Source organism: Haliaeetus leucocephalus, unplaced genomic scaffold, assembly GCF_000737465.1.
Source record: "Haliaeetus leucocephalus isolate CR32 unplaced genomic scaffold, Haliaeetus_leucocephalus-4.0 Scaffold145, whole genome shotgun sequence".
In the NCBI taxonomy this organism is placed as follows: domain Eukaryota; kingdom Metazoa; phylum Chordata; class Aves; order Accipitriformes; family Accipitridae; genus Haliaeetus; species Haliaeetus leucocephalus.
In genome coordinates, this window is record NW_010972581.1 from 1,915,222 (window position 1) to 1,935,643 (window position 20,422).

Here is a 20,422-nt window from a genome sequence, read left to right on the forward strand (position 1 = left end):
AACATGTAGTATTTAAATGTCTATGGCTGAGAGGATTTAAATACCTGGCTGGGCAGCACAACCCATATGGTTAAGTCTGTGATTTACACAAAGGACTGAAAATCAGCATATGGCATCTATCGAGTTTTTCCCAACCTTCAGGACTGTCTGCAAATCCTGCCTAGCAACTGACTGCAGCAACAGATTAATACCTCAATAACTAGTAAGATAAAGTCTTTCAACTCCTGGAAAACTGTTTCAGTGATTGTGTGATATTGATGCAAACCAACTTGGTGCTCTTGAAATTGCAAACACGGGGTGGGGTTTGTCTGTCTCTCAAATGGGGCACATTCCTGGCTAAATGCTTGCCCTGTGGATATGCAGGGAGATGAATAAGGTCAAAAGTCCAGCAAAGCTCAGCTGGCTCAGACCAGCACCAGTAACATCCTTGACTCAATTTGGGAATGGCAAGGCTGAGCTTGCACCCAGCCTCCTTAGGCGTAGCGCACCTAAGTACCGGCTGGGAGAAAATGGAAACCTAACTCCTATGGCAAATGACTACGTCTGGTGGATTTTTAAGAAAGCCTAGTCTAACATTTTAAAATGCAGCGATATCTGTAGTGAAAGCCTGAAATAGTTTACTGAACCGGTTATAAAACCTCTCTCCACAGAAACCACAAAATAGGAAGATTTTCCATAAATACTCTGGAAAAAAATAAAAAGAAAGCTATTATGGAGAAAATGAAATCCATGTTATACTGCCAACATTTCTGATTAAACAATTTACTCAAAAAGACTATTTTATGATAAAACAAAACTTTAAAAAACCCAAACATTATTGCAAAACATATGTCTTCTGCAAAGATATTAGATGCTAGGTAGTAAACTTGTGCTCCATTTTATTCCTTTTAAGGTTAAACAACCTTTTTCTTTTAAGACTAAATGGAGACTCAAAGTCCAAAACTACTGCTTTAAAAATGCAAGAGTACAGTAGTTTCAGATCAAAGTCCCTGTACCAATTCATTCAGAATATTCTTTTTTACTCTAAACACACTGTGTTTTGAAACCTACCAACACCGAATAATTTTATGTATTTGTGTTCTGTACCTGGCAAGACCACAGCTCACGCAGGAGGACCAATTTGGGGAGAAAGAAAGGCAGCATGTTTTGCTCTGTTAAAATGAAAAGCAGGAAGAGAATTTGCCTTAGTCAGGATTGGTTGCATGAGCCCTGCACCCAGTTAGCAAGGGGTATTGCTTCTTCTTTCCCCTCCTATTCCACTTTTCTTGCTTCTTGTAAGCACACACGCTTGGGTTTATTTTTTTCTTTATTAAGGGGAGTGTCTTTCTCCCTATTTCTTCTCAGCTTTAAGCCTTTTTTTTGAAGGAAATGGTAAACTTCAAACAGCTGGATCTCCACCCAAGAGTGTGCAAATGCTAGTCAGTCAACACAAGACCATTTTGGATTAATTACAACATGGCAACCTAGCCGTTCGTTCATTTGCCAACAGTTACAAGCAAAACACCTAACAAAACAGCTAATCGTGAGCTGGACAAAATGTCCGGGGCGAGAGAGCTCCACATCAGCTTCTCTGCTGGTCCACGCAAAGCACTGCTGGTGTGCAAAATGCAATGACTTTCCACCATGCAACACATGAGCCTGTGGGCCGGTAAACATGGCTAGCCTAATGGCTTAATGGTTAATGTGTTACATTCACCCATGTGGTATTTAAATGCAAAGAAAGCAATGTGCCATGCTTGCCGGCTGAGAACTGGAAGGATTAATAAAAGACTTCTTTGGCAGAACAAGGAGGAATCAGCCCCAAATCTACTCAAGGAGGGCTTTGATGCAATGCACCTACTGCTGGCCAGGGAACACGCGTTTAGAGAGACAATGTCTTCCTAAACCCACCTGCAATGCCAGCCTGGGTGGAGGACACCAAGGCACTTGTTCCTCGCCGTGGAGGACCTCTACTTCTCTGCAACCTCACAGCAAGCTCTTTGGAAAGCCAACCCCAGCTCGTGGCCACACCAGCAAGGAGAAAGCAGGCAACTCAGCAGCATTCATCTCTCACAAACAAAGAAATCTGATCATCCCCAGTAATTTCCTTAGGATAGATTGCAGCAGAAGCCTAGAGCAAAATTAACTGGATGTTCTGTCAAAGCCATTAGGCCGGGACTGAACTCAAAGAAAATTATGTTCACTGATGTCTTTATATTTACTTTAAAATGCAGTCATTTTGACAGGATCATGAGGTAGAAGATCTCATTTTATGAAGGTCTTAAGGGACAAGAGGAGCAGAAATATAACATGCTGCTGTCTCAGTCAGCAAAATGATCACAAAATTACTTTACGACTGACTTTCAAAACTACAAATCCAGTTATTTTGAGTAATTTCAGCCTTTTAAAAAGATACATGGTGCTTCAGGTTGACCAAAAAAGCAACAAACTTGATAAGTATGATTGGGACAATTTTCCTTACTCATAAAATAACGTTTCTGCACACAACCACCTTCACCTCCTTCAATTCAAGCACACAGCCTACCGACCAGACAACAGAGCACAGACTTCATTTGCAGTCAAGCCACCAACATTACCTATCTCAGGGTCTTCAGACGGAAGCAAAACCCAGGAAACTGAGAAGCAAGAAAGAGAAATAACCTTCTATTGATGCTGCAAGCAAGCACCATGTCATCAGCCCCCCCAGCACAGCGCCCAGCAGAGCGCTCCTGGGATGTGACTTGGTTGCTACCTACCATCAACACTATGTGACATATGACACCACCATAAAGCATAAACTAATTAACTGGCAAGAAGGAACTGGCATAAATTTACTCTAACTTGAGAAAAAGCAGTTTTAGATTGTCAGTAAAAAACGGGAGCGAAGGACGGCCACAGCATCAGCTGCATCACCTTGCAATGTGGGATATCTAAAAGCCACTCTGCATTACTCCAGAAAACAAGCTGTGTCTGCCCAAAAGGCTGCAAAGGGTCTTGCCGAACTCAAGATTTGCCCCAAAATCTTGTTAAGATTCACTGGGTACCAGCCCAGGTCTCCTTCACCTCCCTGTGTTTGGTTTCTATCCAGAATGAGCAACACATCTAAATTTCCAAAACTTTCAATCCTCCGCGTGTAATTGCCTGCTTGGCATCAAAGGCATGCAGCAGCCCCTTTTTGGGATGACATGGTGAAAAGATAAAAATGAGGAGAGGCCAACATTGACACCAGTGAAAGGCATAAGTGATTTTCACAGCCACTCCGTGAAAGCACCTTGCCAGCAATGCCAGGACAGAGCTTCGGAAAGGTTCATCTTCCCTGTGGAGCCAACTCTCCTGCAAAAGGCGTGTTTCTCAAAGAGAAGATGGGAAATACAGAGTTTACTGCCAAACACACAAACAGGGGCTTACAGAAAGCTTCTAGGAGTAACTGGCTTGGAAATAATCTCTACTCTGCAAGTCCAGTCCAGTACAATTAGAAAATAACTTGGTGTAATACCAACTCCCTGGCTGTAATTACTGAGATCCCCATCCCTGAAATTACCATAGAGCTCAAAGTCTCGTTTGTACGCGGGTGCTGTGCGAGGGGCCAACAAAACCCAGGCTGCCCTGTGCCGAGACTTTCTGCACAGACTTTACTGCTGCAGAAAAACTTGCCGAGAGCACAGCTGGGTGCACCTGGCCTCGCTGGTAAGAAGAAGAGGCTTTTAATTTTTTTTAAATAATTTTTTGCCTATTCCCACTTTCAATATTTAAAATCTGATGCCCTTAAAATAAAAAAAAAAAAATTAATTAAAAAGTCCACTTTTTTCCTTCATTTAAATTGATTCATTTCTTAGCTTCTGCCTCCATGACATTTTAATTTCATTTTCTACTCTTTGCCTCTTTCTGTTGGCATTTTTAAATAAATCCTTTGCTCCATGTAGTCTCAAATACAAAAAAATTAAAAAAAGAAAACCAACAAAAAAAACAGGAATTTAAGGACTTCCACTGTGCTTGCTAGCATCAAACAAGAACAATGCAACTAATGCAATAAGAGCAATACTGCCCAACTGCCGATTGCAGTTAACACATTAAATCCACAAGAAGGGCCGCTTTTTCGGCCTGTCCACAACATTTTCCTTCCTCGAGCCTTTTCAAGGGAAACCCTCCAGCATTACAAGCTGAGGATTTACCCCAGGAGAGCAGGGATGGGGCTGGAGAGGGGCATTGCTTGGGATCACCCACGCCTGGCAGGGAGAGACAGAGCCACTGTCCCACCAAGGCTGGGAAGAGCCAAGGGGGGGCAGGAGCTGAGCATCCCCCGGCTGGTCGGGGCGCGGACAGCAGAGATGCTGCTGGTTTATATTTGAGGCAAGAAGGAGCTATTTCTGCAAGCCCCAGCAAGCCCAGGAATTTAAATCCCTTCCTGGGAATCCACGGCACGTGCACCCCGCACTGCCCTGACGTCAAGGACAACCTGAATTAATTAGGGATGAAATAATTAGGCAAAACACATCTTGTAAAATTATCAAAGGATATCTGATATCTGAAGTGCGCACAATGTTACAGTAACTATGATATCTGCATAACCTGTCAGAAGCAATAGAAATAAATGAACATTGCTGTTATTAATGCTGAAGTTGTCTTTAAACCCATTAAAATCACCGTAGCCTCGGACCCAGAGAGGAGAAAGGTGGTGTATGACATCTGTGCTGATTACAAGGAAGAGGAATCTGGTCAAGCTGGTAGATACAGCATTTCAAGCAGGCAGAGTGCTCTGAAAAAGCTACTATTTCTGGATGAAAAGGAGGAAGAGGATTGGACTGCACCAAGAAACTAAAAACAAATTGAGGAAAAAAAAACCAAAACCCTCAAGTCTGGATTTCCATTTTGAGCAAAACTAATCTGCCCCCCCCCAAGATGTAATATGTATTTATTAGAAATCAGATTTTTTAAAAAATAAGTATGAACATCATTCACTATAAATACATAAACTGGCAAAAAAATAAATAATAAAAAGGAAACCCAATGCGAAGCTTGTGGTCAGAACAGGCAATACTTGGCTTTGTTGTAATTAAGATTGACTTTAATGGATAAATGTTGATTTTGGCATCCTGTCTCTCGCCCAGAAGCAGCCACTTAAAATTTCTGATTAACATTAGCATTTTGAATTGCCCAGAAAGTGAGACCGTCTTAAGTTACCGCCCTGGGACCTGCAAAGCAAATAAGCAAATTTGGGGTTATTACAGGGAAGACAACGTCCCAGGAACGGAGAACGCCGTGCCGGTTTTGGTCACACCCAGATTTTGCAAACACATACGTGCAATGCAGATACCCGGGTATGTAAACAGTAATTTGATCACTGCAAGCTGGTGAAGCAGAGAGTACATACATATTGCCTACATCGAGTATAAGCACTAAGGTGTCACGAAAAGGTCCATCCCCACACCCCAACAGGCAGTGTAGCCCGAGCATCCTCCAAGCGCTAAGCCAGGGTGGGATGATGCTGCTCTTCCCAGTTGAAGCGAGCGCCGCAGGAGGCTCCCACAGAGCATGGCAAATCCCTTCTCCAAGCGCCGCATTTTGATGAATGCTGAACAACAGGGGAAAAATGCAGCCAGCCAGGAGCGCAGAGCAGGCGGCAGGATGATTTGGATGGCCCCCCCTCTCCTGCCTTGAAGCCAAACACCGGTTGCAATGCCGCATGCTGGGATCTGAGCTGACTCTCCGTGCTAGCAGGGCAGCGAAGCACTAGAAGTTGCTAGATCATGAAATTTTCCCTCCTTCAGAGGAGTCGAACCCAGGTAACTCTTCTCGCAGATAAAAGCACCCAAAAATATTTTACGAACGGTTGCAGCCCCTTGAGGCTACCAGAGCTGCACTTGTCTGTAAAGCAGATACCCACAGAGCTTTATATAGGATACACCTAAAGCTGAGCTCCCGTATGAGTGTTTCTAAAACTGTTTATAAAACAGGTCTGAACCAAGAGGTGTGCCTTCATTACTGTGAATTTTCTCTCCTCCACAGAAGGGGTCTTGTTTTACACAGAATAAAATAGGGAGGGAAGGGGAGTCAAGGGACAAAAGCAGCTTTGCGGTGCCAAAGGTAACCCAAGTAACCCAGCTCTGATGTGAAAAAATGTGATTTTTTTCAGAGTTCAACTCTGCAGCGATTCACAGCGCTGCTTCCTTCGCAGCCAGCAGCAGGCAGCTTGCTCACCAGCTCTTGCAAACAAATTGATTTGCTCCTGGGGGCAAAAGCAACTGCAGGTTCTCTTCTGAAGAAATCCGCAGGACTCAGCTTTTAAGGATGATTTTCTATACGGGAACTGTTTATTATCTAAACAAACTCCAGGTGACCACACATCCATCCTCCCTCCACCGTTGTAACTGTATTTCCACCTGCAGCCAGGATGGTTCGGGGTACACATGTGGCAAGCGAGCTTGGCAAAGACAAGTCACTGCCCAACGTTTTATGGTCAGCACTCCTGACTGTAGCTTGTGCCATTGCCAAGCTCGTCCTTTTAATAATGTATTTACCATGTGATGCTGTGAAGATGCTCTAGCATGTAATTAAGTCCAGGGAAGTCTTGCAGGCAGCAGTAGGATGAAACTGATACAGTGCTATGTAAAGTCTAGCATGTAGGTTATACAGTTGGTGGGTATATATAAATATATATATATATGCATATAACATCTTCATTCCTTTGCACACCCAGGCCTTCTGAACATATTATTAATAGCAGTGGAGCTTGGAGTTCTGCATACATAGGAACACTGTTGATGTAACATTTTGCATGTTTATTCTCAATGGACATTCGTGATTAACTCTGCGGGGCATTTCTTTTGTATCTCTGTTGAGAAAATATTATTAAATGGAAATAACCACCCCTCCTGCAGGTGGCCTGCAGATTTTGTGTTCTGTTAAAAGATTAGTTACAAATTAATTTGGAAAACAGGGTAGGAAGGACAAGTTTTAGTAATTTAATTAGAGCTCTGATATAGTGCAGTCCTCCTTTTCAAGTTTTCCTCTTTTCTAAGGAGGTTGCTAACATTGGAAGACAGGAATGGCCAGAGACTGCAAAATCACCCATAAAAATCCCACTGATTTCCGTGAGGTCAGTAATTCACCTATAGCAAGGGCAGCAAAATATTTGGTTCCTGTCAATTGCAAACATAATCCTGGACACAAACAAATGCTTCTGCATATCATTTTTGTTAAGAATTCTCAAAAAATGAGTTTACAGTGTCAAAAGTTAATGGTAAAAATGTCACTTATAGGCATTGTGATTAATTATGCTGCAAAGAATAAAATCACAATGCTTTTTACCACTCAATGAGACCAGTGAAGTTGACTCACCAGTGTTTATTTAAAATTGAGCACTAGCTTCTGATTAAAAATAATATGATATGAAGCGAGCTGAAATGTCAGCCACCATCCCACACCTCATCTCCAGCACCATGGATTAGAATTTAAAAATGGGATATAAAGACGTATCTGCCTGCACACAGTGTGGATGTGGAAGGCATCCAGATACCAAATCAGCATTCCCAGCTTTTCCTCCAAAATTTTGTAGCTTTTTATTTAGAAAATAAATACGTGAAAGAGCCACACTGTGCTCCAGCAATGAAGAAGTGACCCATGGCCACCCAGATAAATACATCTACACACATGTCTTTTCCTCCCTCCCAAAAACAGTTATAACCTCTTTCACCAACTCAAGGAAAATAAATTCAAACTCCTACCTCTTATTGAAGGCAAACCATCAGAGGGCCAGAAATGACAGTTTTCTGCTGTGTGCCGTGATCCAGAGCGTCCAGCCCTGCCCACCAGGGCACCTCCACCTAGCATGGCAGCCCTCCTTTTCTTCCCTAAAGCTCAGCCGAGACAAGACACAGTCGTTGTCCTTCCAAGGGAACTATGTAAGCTCAGCCTTGAATGCAGGGAAAAACACGACTTCACCGCCACCCTGCAGGGAAACTCCTGGCTGCACGTGGGCTTGGACTGCCCAACGCTTCCTCAGCCAACCCAGGCAGCTGCCAGGCTTCGGGGTTCGTGCTGTTTGCCTCTGGTCTTTGCTCCACAGCTTATTTGCAACAGCAGAGGCTGGATCCACCCCATTTTGGGGCCTGTCCTTCCCTAAATCAGTATGCAATCTCGCACTGTTAAGCCTGTGGTGACACCCACCATCGACTTCGTCAGCCGTGTGATCAACGCAGCCAAGCAGCACTGTAGGTCAGTCCACGGCTGTCACGTTGGCATGCAAACCCAAAACCTGTCGTCAAAAACTCTCCGGGAACCACACCCGCAGGGATGCAGGAGCACATTTGGGATGCAGGGACCCACTCATACAGCTAAGTTATCCTGAAACCGGTGCTCCTGAGGACATTCTGCTAGGAGAAACCAGGCTACTCGCCGGAATGACACCCTGGACACACACGAAGCAGATGCACTAGCCCGGCAGATGACCCAACGCAGTTCTGTTTAGGGCTTGCTTAGGTCCACGTCCAGCTCCTCCTCTGCAGATACACGTACTGATGTATCTCCGCATCCAGTCCAGTGGGCATATGCACCTCTGCTGCTCTTATGGGATGACTGCAAATCCTCTATGTGTTGGACCAGCCAATCCACTGGGAAACAAGGATGTCCAAAAGTAGCACATACATAAAGCAAACCAGTCTCAGAGTTTTTAAGAAGCACTTGTAACGAAGGTTAAAAGTCTTTGGCCAAAACCTGTTTCTTGTGCATTTTTATCAGTATTCACCATTTAGTGGAAGTTCAATGGTCCCAGTACTGGGCTGCATTTGCTTCCCTTCAAAAGCCAATGGCAGCACGTTTAATGATTTATTACCATTTGAGCTAAGCACGGCTCACAAATCATAGCTGTAAATTTACTCCCTATTTCACCTAAGGGGCAAACCAAAGTTTGAAAGAAACTGTTCAGAACAAGGCAGACTTGTAAGTAGCTCCCCCTCATCTGCAGTTCACTGAATTTGGTCACCAAAAGAGGACTAAAATGACAACAAATGGGATAAATAACTAAGTAAGTTAAGCTCTGCGAGCTTTCTGTGCATTTAAATTGATAGAAAGCCAGTCCTGACTTCCCACCACCCTGATGGGGTCTCAGGTCTTCAGTGCTTGAAGGACACAAATCAGCCCCCAGAAGATCAGATGAGTGATTCACAGAATAAGAGATGATTAAGGACAGCTTTGGAAGTCTCTCCACTTTTATTTGGGTGCCACCATTTTTAAGATACATAACTAAAAGTTTTCCAGGCAGTTATGATGTGAAGCAGCCAACATGCTGAGATTCCCCTAGGACCACACGAATCTAAGGGACAGGGCATGATGAAAAGGAGCATATACTGGAAGACACACAATAAAAATGATGATAAATCAGCAACAAGGGGATTTTCACCTGGTGTAACAGCATAGTATGAAATCTTTATTTCATAATTTGAATTTTCCTTCTTTCAAACTCTATTGCAGAACAGCACATATTCAAAGTATAGCGCAGCAATAAAACAGGCTTCCTCGGTATTTCAGAGATCACCTTTCTTACAGCAGGTCTGTAAAGAACCAGCATTAATGGGGTCCTGATTCAGGTTCAGATTCTGGGAATTAGCACACTACAAATAAATAATAAAAACCAGCACGAGAGAAAGAGGAATTTATGGCCTATCACTGCATGGAAGGAAGCAAAATAATAAAAATTTAAAAAAAAATATAATGAATACTGCTTGCAGTACTATCTTTAAGGGTAAAAGCATTACTGCAGATAGAGCTGAGATCTGCTGGCTGTCAGACAAAGATGGGGAGGTTTATTCTTTGATTTGTATCACTGCTGCTTGCACCAAGATACTTAAAGCACTGGGTAGGGTTTTGGTAAGGATTGTAATAAATCCTAAATAAACACCGAATGCAATAAATCTCCATCCACAACACGTTGGCGTTATCACAGCTGGGGCCGGATGGCCAGATCCGAGCTACACTGCACCACGCATAGGCAAACGCTAGCTGCTCAGAAAGGCAATGCCCAATACCCACTACTGTCTTAAACCAGCCCAGCTCTTAGCAAAGCAAACGTGAGTCAGAGCCTGGTGTCGCCAAACTGGGACGCCTCCTGTGAAACTGCTGCTTTCGGTACATTATTTTTAGCTTTCTAATTATACAGCTACCAAACATACCAGTAAGGCTGAGCGGGCCCCTCCTTAAGAGGAAAAAAAAAAAAGGAGTGGCAGTGTATGAACAAATTGAGATGGATTCAGTAAAGCCAAAAAAAAAGTGACTACCAGCACAGGAGACCATAATGCACCAAAACCCACCAGTCTGACAGAGCAATGAGGTCTGCAAGAGCACCATTCAGGTAGGCTAAAAAAACACTGAGAAACACAAGCTGGATGCAAGACTCCTGGGGCCAACTCCCAGCTACTCTCCACCCACAGAGAGCATGGAAGACCTGAAAATTAAACCATAACCTCTCCATATATCCTGGGGCAGTAGCTGACATTTCCAAGCACCTGGTGAGCTGTCAGCAGCCAGAAGGAATTGTTATAATAGACTGTCTATCAGCAGCTAAGTTGCATTATAAGCTAGTAATAATATCCTACAATGGAGCCTTTTAATTTATTTTTAGCGCTGTAACGCCCAACAGCAGAGGAAGAATACATTTCCAAATGGGTCTGCTGGCTCACAACCTCATCACATTTCTTCTCTAAAAGGGTTATAGCCTACTGGCTTAAGGGTAAGGAGAAAGACTGAATATTTACAGCATGGCAATTGCTGGGGATAACCTGAGCCTCTAATCACTTTGACAGTGGATCCACCCTTTGTCATCACAACATGAAGTTTGATCGCTCTTTTCTTGCAAAGTTTAGGCACAAATCTTAAAAAGATGGATATAGCACAGTTCAGATGCCTTGTGTGAAGCCAGATCTAAGAGGAGGTTGCTGTCCGATTTTCAGATTTCCCCTGCAATGGGTTACTTCAACCTCTACATGGCAAGGCATGCCTCCTTGAAGCCTAACAAACAACCTACTGGGATTAATCACCACAGTTCACAACATATTCCCCTCGCTGGCTGCTGCATGAGTCCAGAGACCATGGCAGCCTAGAGTTCACACTACATAAAGTTATCTTTATACCAACCAAAATTACAGAAAAACATTAAGTGCTAGGCCATCCAGGTTTTTTTCTTAAAGATCTGTCATATGAGTGAATTAGTCCACACACAACACTGCTATCCTCTCTCCCTTAGGAGGCTCCTTCTGAACCCGTGCAATTTTTACTGAAAACAAAAACAAGCAAACAAAAGACAGAGAACATCCCCAGCACAGGCTGCCTCTGGTCTGAGCTACCTCCTCAACCCACCGAAGCCCCGTAGCCCTTTACCTACCACCAGATCTGTGTGAGAAGAGGGACGGGCTATTAATCACCATTATTAATATTACTAATCACCATTCCCAGCATTTACAAGACACCTCCCCCACCACGGTGCACTGACGCACTACCCGCAGGTGAAAGCCTTGCCTATTCGTAGCCCTCTGGGAAGAGGAGGAAGGACACCACTCAAGTTTACCACATCTCTTTTTAAATGCTAAGGGTGCGTTTCAAGTCGTCTTCTGCTCCAAACATGCAGGTCCCAGTCCTGCAGAACTCTGGGTGTTTCTTTTCTGGCCCTGCCTACAGAAACCATTTCGCCCCACCTGCTTCCCAGATGTGCTCTTGTAAGCAGCTGCCAGCACCTCAGAAGCAGTAACACGGGGCCTTATTTCCCACCTAGCTGTGATGTCCAAGCAACTCCTTTCTATTAGCTTTAGGACAGTTAGACTCGCACATACGTATTTCCTCCCCACAGATTCTGTCAACAGGAAAGAAAAAAAACCACCATGGTTGCAGAAGGGCTCGACTTTGAAGCACAGGGGTGAAAGGCACAGAGCATCACAGCATCCAGACGACACAGCAGCTCCTCCACCCGTGCTCTCATCTTGCTCACCTGAAGCTCTGCTTTCTTTCTTTTTTTTTTTTCCCCTCCACTTAAAGGTTACTATTTCTGCAGGCCATTGATCTCCGGTCAGAGAAAAACACTTTACAACACCAAAAGAGAAAACCAGAGCTGGAAAAAGGTCACACTATTACATGTCAGGAAGCTTCCTTGGTCCAGTTAGATCTTCTCTGACTGCAGGAGGTGATTTTACCTTCCAGACAGCAGTTTACCTTAAAATAAAATAAAACGCAGCAGGTGTCACCCAAAATTGCAAACTGTCAGAGATCCCATTCACACAGCCTCTGCAAGTAAATCGCACCACATTAAATCGCTTATCGCACTGCATGGGAGCCTGAATCTCTTAAAGTAACCACATCACTGGCAACATCCTTAAAATGCTAGCTTGCATCCCACTGTGGCACTGAAATTATGGGCTATCTATTCCCAAGAAAATGTGTTTCTGAAGCTTATTATTTTTATTGTATTTATTTAATTTATAGCTAATTCAATGAAATAAGAACAGTATCTAGTGTAAACACGCATTCTGCTTCCAAATCTAACTAGATTTAGTACTAGCTAGCTTGAAATGGGATGAAAAAGACAAGGCTGCCATTCCTAAAAACCATAAAACAGTTGGACAGGGGTCACTGGGAAGCTGGTGGCATTCTATCCTTCTACCCACTTTGCCGGACCAGTTTTGTAGGCGCTAAGTAGACACTAACAACCAAATGTTTTGTGCCATCTCTGCTCTAAAACCTGGCAAGATCATCACAGGTAATTCGGGTATTAGATCTGTGACGGGAATGAAATAACTGCCACACTGGATCTCCATCCACATCATCTGTGGGTCCACGTCTTCTCCCAAGGAGTCAACGCTCAGATGAAGACACCACCGATGAGTGCTTCGCTCCCATCACCACTACCTGGGCAAGCGAGGCCAAAATACTATTAACGGCTTAGCAGAGATGAGCAGGATAGGAAAGCTGCTCCAAATGGCAAGTGATCTAAGGGAAAATACAGAAATACTGAATGCACTTTAATGGCAAAAGGAAGCATCTCAAGAGGACTGGCACAGGAAATCTGCCAAGCTTCTCTGTCGAGAGATTTGATCTTATTTCTTGAGGGGTCTATTTTAAGACAATTTCAGTGACCTTACTTAACAGAGATTATGCTGTGTTTCAATTAATTTTTACAGCATTATAATTAATATTTTGGTGTCTGCTGGAAAGCATGCTGAGCTGTGTAAAAATCCACATGTGCGGCGAGATGACAAGTGCTATTATCAAGGCGGAAGGAAGAAGATAAGAGCCCTCCAGCCTTGCCTGGCAGGGCAGAGCAGCACCCCTTCAGGTAACTGCTCCTGCGAAGGGCCAGCGCACCAAAATGCAGGAAGGGTCAGCGGTCCTCCTCAAATAACTGATCCGATATCGTTAGGGTGGGGATATTTTCTCAGGCTAATGGATTTGCTCATGCACCCACACCACAAGCAGAGCTTCTTCCCATCACCTGCTCAAATAACTGAGCCCAAGGACATGAGAACAGCCAAACCGCCACAGCTTATACATATGCAGTTTATATCAGTTCCGCTTCTTTTTCCCCTCAGAGAGCTGAACCTTAGCTCATCTCGTCCGATACAGTAATTCCTCTGCACACTGACCACCTCTCAAGTAAACCATTCTCACATCCCTATACAAGCTTCTTTTTGCAGGGCTCATTTCTGTTTCCGTTTCACCCCTGGGCTTGCAGAAGGCCTGAAGACATTGCATGATGCCATCCCTCCAGCACCATAAAACATACAGGCTCTCTGCTCCTGCCACATCACATCTCCAAGCCAAGAGAGATCTAGCAGCTTTACCACCCTCATTCACTCAAGCAGAAGATGGTTTCTATACACCCACGTTAATAAACAAGACCAAATTGAAGGGACACTGAAATAACCCATTTAAGTCCCTAGGTGTGCTGTTACTTCTGCAGCAGTGTTTCCTCTCAGTGCAACCTCAAACACTATTTTGATTTCTGTTGCTATCGTTAAAATGGGCCCCAGCTTTTGAATACTTTTACATAGCAGGATCATGGCATGACCATGCAAAAAGGCTCACAAGGATGCTGCTAGACAGGCATTTGTGTCTCAAATTCTGCAGTTGTCAAGGCTCAGTAGACGGGAGTGCATCAGCTGCACTTTTTAAAATTTCAAATTCATAACAGAACAAAAAAATCTTCATAAGAACTCTGAATGACATGACAGCAGTGAATTGTGCTCCACGAAATTCAGCAACTTTGCAAATTTGAACACAGCCATGAATGTACATTTTAATCATCTAAACCTCTGCAAGAGATTATGGTAGGATGCTGCACAGGAAAGTGCCACCACCACCATCGTTAGAGGCTGTTCAAAATGTTCTTCCCGAGTTTGCAACAAATCCTAAATCAGGAGTAAGTGAGGGGAGGTCATATGGTGGAGAAGAGCAAAGGAAACCCTGTCTTAAAAAAAAAAATTCTCTTATTTGAGAAAGACTAACTACCACGATCAAGGAGGCAGGAAGCAGCAGCTCGCGAAGGGGCTGTTCACTGCAATATTTTAAACTCCAAGCAAGCATACTGATAGTATAGCATGGAGTGTGGTCTCCCCCATAAAATGAATGGTCATTCAGCTCAACACTGTGCAACAGTTGCTTTTGAAGGGGAAATTATAATTGTAAAGGCTCAGCAGTGGTAATCTGTGACTGAGGAATGATCTGGCACAGCGAGCAAGAAGGCACAAGTACAAGAAGGGGTTAAACTGGCTGGAAGCAGGAATGCCAGGGACAGAAGGACTCCTTGCAAGGGAGTAGTTTCCCTGGGTGATGAGATAAGAAACAGCCTCAGCATTGTCTTGTAGCCATCCTGGAATGGGAGTGCTCAGGGGCCGGAGCACAGGGGCCACCTTTGGGCAGCAGAGCTGGACCGGGGACGGACACAGGGCCAGGCTGCGGTGCCCCGTGCAACCACTCTGGGGACTGGTGCTTGTGCCAGCGTATAGAAGGAATTTGCTTGTGATGCATCTTTGCTGACTCGATGTAGAACCACGTATTGCAGTAGGACTCTTCCCAATGCGTTGTTTGTTACATTTTTTCTTTTATATTTAAGCACAAATATGTGTTTAATTCACCTCGAGGGGTACCATAAAAATTCCCCAATACTTTTTTTGCACGGTTCGCTAGTGTAAAGAAAATATAACAACCTCTGATACCACATATGAAATAGGAAATTCTCTTCCAAAACAGCCTTATCAAAGATACCATTAACAACAAACTCAAGGTTACACTCCTAACTGCAAGTTACTTACATTTGTGGCTCGCTGAGTTAACAGTGTTGACTCTGGGCTTGAACCCCTTCAATCACCAACCAAGAGCCATTTCCAGGACAACCCTTATCTCGCTGTTTGAGTTCTCGTTCCCCAAGCCATTTACAGCACTACCTGACCTATGCAGAGCAAATGAGGTGGGGTAGCAGCTATATTTGGCACAGGTAGGGTACCATCAACTCAAGCAGCCTGGTATTTATGCAATGACGGATAAAAGAAAATAAGGCGTAGCCTGATGAACAAGGTCTTGCCATGAGCAGGTGCAGACACTGCTCACTTCTTGGTTTTTCAGGGCACAGCCCTCCTTACAACTGGAATTGTATAATAAATTGAAGTATTCGGAACATTTCAAGGAGGAATAATGTTCACCGTGAGCTCCAGCTTTGTTTTCCTCCTCACTCTGAAATCAATTAGATGTGTTGCTAAAAGAAAAAACTGGTTTGCATCTCTATGAATAAGCCAAACAGGAAAAACATAAAAGTTAAGTCAAATGCAAGGACTCTAACGTAAAAGTTTTTGTCACATGCTTAGGGCTATTGATCGCTTCCTTGCCACCACATTTAGAAGCAACGTGGAATATCTTACATCTCAGGTTCAGAGTGACAAAGCAATCTCAGACAGAGCAAGGATCTCAGGCCAGCTCAGCAGATTGCATACAGCTGGCTTGCTCTTACCGCAAGAGATTTTGTAAAACACTTGCCACAAAGCAGAAGGATGGACAGAAGCACAGAACAAGTATGGTAGTGTGAGCAAGTATGTACAGAAGGACACCATCCCGGGGGGGGGGGGGGGGGATACCATTTTTTGGTAAAAGCTATATATAAAATGGAAAGGGTTGAGCACAACTCTTGAAATAAGGGGGAAAAAAAGAAGGAAGAAAAAAAGTACACTGGATCCTCTTTTCTTTGACATGTGAATTTTTTCTAAGACTCTCTTTCTCCCTACAGGAAAAGCAGTGCTGGTATACAATTAGTTAATAGCTGTTCTGGTAACTGAGCCTAAGAGAGAACTAACAAACTAGTAAACTTACTGCAAGATCTAAATCCTCAAAGTATTAATTGCCATGCTGCCCTCTTAAAAGTGGATTTAAAACAGGAAAGAAAGAAGAAACAGAAGATGACAACAGGAAAGAAAAAGGGCAATGTTGGCCTTAGGATTGCAGTATTGATCCTGCCACAAGGAAGAAACAAATGCCAATTCTATATATTCTCACCTCCCCTCACATGAAATGATCTATGCTGTTGCATCCTTATGCTTCAACAACCTCTTAGAATCATATAATCACTTACGTTGGAAAAGACCTTTAAGACCATCAAGTCCAACCATAAAGCTAACACTGCCAAGTCCAACACTAAACCATGGCCCTAAGCATCACATCTACACGTCTTTTAAACACCTCCAGGGATGGTGACTCAACCATTTCCCCGGCAGCCTGTTCCAATGCTTGACAACCTTTTCGGTGAAGAATTTTTTCCTAATACCCAATCTAAACCTCTCCTGGTGCAATTTGAGGCCATCTCCTCTCGTCCTATCACCAGTTACTTGATAGAAGAGAGGGACACCCACCTCACTACAGCCTCCTTTCAGGTAGTTGTAGAGAGGGATAAGGTCTCCCCTCAGCCTCCTTTTCTCTGGGCTAAACCACCCCAGTTCCCTCAGCCGCTCCCCATAGGACTTGTGCTCTAGAGCCCTCACCAGCTTCCTTGCCCTTCTTTGGACACAGCAGAATGAACTGGGAAAAAGTAGCCTTGAAAGCCAGTGTATGCAAAAGGCTTTCCTACAGTACCACTTAAAAAAAGGGTGACATTGCTTTACAATTCACTAAACAACATATTTACTCGCACACCGACTACATATGTTGTACTTAGATGTCACAGCAGATTACTTGCTAATTACACCAGGAAAAACCCAAGTAATTACCGCAGACTCTTTCCTCTGGTTCAGAAGAGGTCGGAGCCAGACATTTACATGACAAATAAACATGCCTACAACTAGCTGGTGGCTGCTTCTAGCAAAAAAGAACCCCTTGCCTTTAGACACGTGTCAAAGTAATATGTTTCGGTTTTTTAAACACGCCAAAAACTGGGGATGCACCAGAAACGTGTACACTGAAAAAAATGAAGTGCTCTCGCTACTAGGGAGTCAGTCTGCTCAGGCCAATGGAGCAAAAATCAAATTCTTTCTTGACATTTTATCTGATCTTTCAGGCTGATAAAAACTTCTTTTCTGTTACTGAATGAAGGAAATCATATTACCAGAGCTGATATTCATCAGAAATATTTTGAACTGAATATGTGAACTGCTTTTAACTGAGTTTAAATCGATAACTCCACTACTGTGGTTAGTTTTATTGAATTGCACATTGGAATAATATCATTTCAATTATGTTATGATGACAGTATTACCCTCTGCTATGAGATGTATTTATTCAGCTGGAAGGTGAGATGTACTACTTCTTCATTTGACAAATCAGACACACCATTGCTTTTAATGCTATTTTATTGAAAGATCACTGAGCGTTTACACTGCTACGCATGTACCTTGCTCTTCCCTAGAAAGGTCAACACCTTGAAAAGCCTTCGTCTTTGATAGCATTTCTTTTTCCTTTCAGAAATAAAGCATTGGAGTGAAGTTCAAAAGCAATCATATAAACCCACACAAAACAGTGTATGTTACGTGCTTAGGATCACTCACGGCTGTTTCCACAGATCCAAGCAGGGATTTGGATGCAAGACAAGGTTGGTTTGGCAGGGCAAGGGGAGGGTTGGTTATGCATACAATCATTATTTATACATGGGAGATGATAGCTAAATCTTTATCACTTCTCCCTGGTGGAAATGCAAGAGGGGAGCCGCCTGTCACCTGCTGTAAGCATTTGAAGTTTTTGTTACCTGTAAACATTCAGCTTTAAAGTGGGAGAGGAAAAAAAAAAATGGATTTGAGGCTCAATCTTATGTTTTCTCCCAGTAGATTTTCATTTTTAAAGCATCACTTCATAGCTTCACATACACAACATCTGTCATCATCTTTGTCTTGTTTATCTCCAATTGGATTTAAAACCACAAAGAAGCGGCAACCAGAAACAACTCATGACCTTAATACAGCACTTGTCAACAATGAATTTCAGAACACTTGACAAAAGTGGTCAGAATAATTAACCCCATTTCAATGGGGTTTAGATGCAACCCCCCAGAAACCAAAACCAGAAAAAATGACCCATGCACACAAGCCGGGAATAGGATCCTGCTCTCCTATCCAGCCCTGGGAACACCGCAAACTCATAACATTATGACCATTATTGGAGATGTGCTGTACAGAAGGGTCATTTTTTCCTCCAAGCACCAAATCTGCAAACTCTAAACCTCCATTCCTGAACTGCCTATAAACAAGTAGCTTTTTTGTTTCCCTAAGTGTATCAAAAAGCAAAGCCTCTGAGTTTTGTCTAATTGTTTGACTAATGGTCACAGAAATCACCATTATTTTCAATTACCTTGGCAGCATTAAAAAGGACTATTTTTTCTTCATATGGGTAAAATGCTGCTGAATAGATTTCCCCACCAATAATCAGCTTTTTAAGTCCCACATTAGTTGGTGATGTTCTCTTTCCATTGACTTGGGATGATGCTGATTTTTCATCAGCAGGAGAGGAAAAGTCTCCTTCCTTGAAGACATCCAGATTTCATTACTTTCTGTAACTGGGTCCCTCTGTATATCCCTGACCTGTGATAAATGCACCATCTCTTGCCTCCTCCTATGTTCAAATACAGTCCCATTCCCATAAACCCTCACTTCTGGAAATAGGCACATAAAATCAACATACATTTGTCTTTAAATTAATGTGAAGTAGGACTCTAAGAGCCCCGAATGTCACCTGCTTCAGTTAGGTCTCCTCTACTCACAAAACACCATTCCCAGAGACATCCGTGTCCACGATCACTGCTGCTATGGTCTAGCCAAGAAACTACTACCACTTTGCAGCTTTCAATTTAAGAGCATCAGTGTGTGACAATTAGATATATTAAATTCTGTTAGGCCAACAAAACTTATGATTTAACTAGCAGAACACATACCAATAATTTACATGTAATTTTTCTATCAGCAATTAATCCGCTAGTCTTCATGCCTTGATCATGATACTTGTGGGTTTCACTTTTCCAAAAAAACAATTACAGATATGCAGGAAAGCGCCAAGGTACACCACTACCTATAATTTCATTCTCCTTGCTGCCAAGCTGAGCCCCAGTCTTTTGCTATGAGCACAAATGCTAATTACAGCTCAACACTAATGCTAATCCTGACATCTGCTAATTAAAAGATCACATCTTCTGCAGAGTCAGCAGTGCTATTCAAATGAAAACATTAATCAGTTTAAAATTTAAAAAAAATAAAAATCATCAACAAAGCAGGAATTTTAGTCCTTGGTTCAATTAATATCAAAGTGCAAACTGGGAGTACTCAAGAGCAAGTGTCAGTACGTGCTCCGAGAATATCTGATACTCACTAAAAAGGGAATTTTTCAGCACTGTGTGATTTCTCTGTTCTCAATAATGGTCTACTTTCTCTCTTACTCCTTCTTTAATCCTTGCTTCTCTACAATCACAGCACCTCTGAAACTCAAGACCAGCCCTAACCAACTTCTCAGGGTATAACCAAGGCAAGCACATTAATCTACGCATGTACATTTAAATAGCTAAGGTGTCCCACTTAAGCTTAACAGGACCACTCTTTTCTACAGCTAACACATGCACCTACAGGATCAGGGCCCTCATGGACAATTACAACCCATTTACATCCTTTACTATCAACCACTTCTTGGAGAGGACTGTCCAGATTTGCTTCCCATTTCAGCACACACAGTAGGCAGGAAAGAAGTATCAAAAGCAGGATGCAAACCTGGATGCAAAAAGCATCCACCCCATGAATTAAATACCGAGATCATAAAACCCGACCAAACAGCCTGCACATGCCTGGACCTAACACACAGGGCTCCCTGATTCACCCATTCCTACCTCAACCCTTGTTGCTTTACATTTTGTCCCCAGTCCTTGTTTTTCCTTCGAGGGATTTCCCACTGCCCAGCACCTCCATCCATTCATCCTGGAAGAGCCATCCTGCATGGCAGCTTCGCTCTCTCC